A 620-nucleotide genomic window follows, 5' to 3' on the forward strand; every position below is an offset into this window, starting at 1 on the left:
ACAGAAGGTGTGGGGGAGGGCAGGGGTTTTTTTGAAGGAGACAGGGAAGGCAACGGGGATCACGAGTGAAAACGTGCTCTATGGTTTGACAGAGGGGACGGATGGGTCATGGGGTGTGAGGGTGCTTGTCACATGTATTAAAGTAGCAATTTGGAAAGTGCGTTCCCTCCTAGCACTAAAGGGCTCGTGCTTTTCAACGGTAGAGTGTCTGCAATTAGCTATGCACGAGTTGTATTTCTATAGAGGAAGAGGAAAGCAGAGAACGCAAGGAGGGGATACAACGCCCTGGGAAGGGCTGGACTTCAGAGGGTTGTTTCAGCCCCGCGTAGGCATAGGATAGTTTAAGGGACAGCATATTTGCCAGCAAGGGTGGGGGGGGGCCTTCAGCAGGTCGATTGCGACATTGAATATGTGAATATTATGTAATAAGGTGGGATTCTGGTTCCACAATGTGTTTAATAGTGCCTGTTTTTGTTTTTTCCCCTCTGATAAAATGGATAAGGGGCTCCAAGAGTGGGTGAGGGAACTTGCAATTCTATAAGAAACAAGTTAAATGATTTCTAAATGGGTTTTCAGGAATTCACAAGTGATTTTATTCCTTCTGTGAATGTTAGGAAATT

This window comes from Crocodylus siamensis, chromosome 1 (assembly GCF_052110815.1).
Source record: "Crocodylus siamensis isolate JL-2025a chromosome 1, ASM5211081v1, whole genome shotgun sequence".
Lineage (NCBI taxonomy): Eukaryota > Metazoa > Chordata > Crocodylia > Crocodylidae > Crocodylus > Crocodylus siamensis.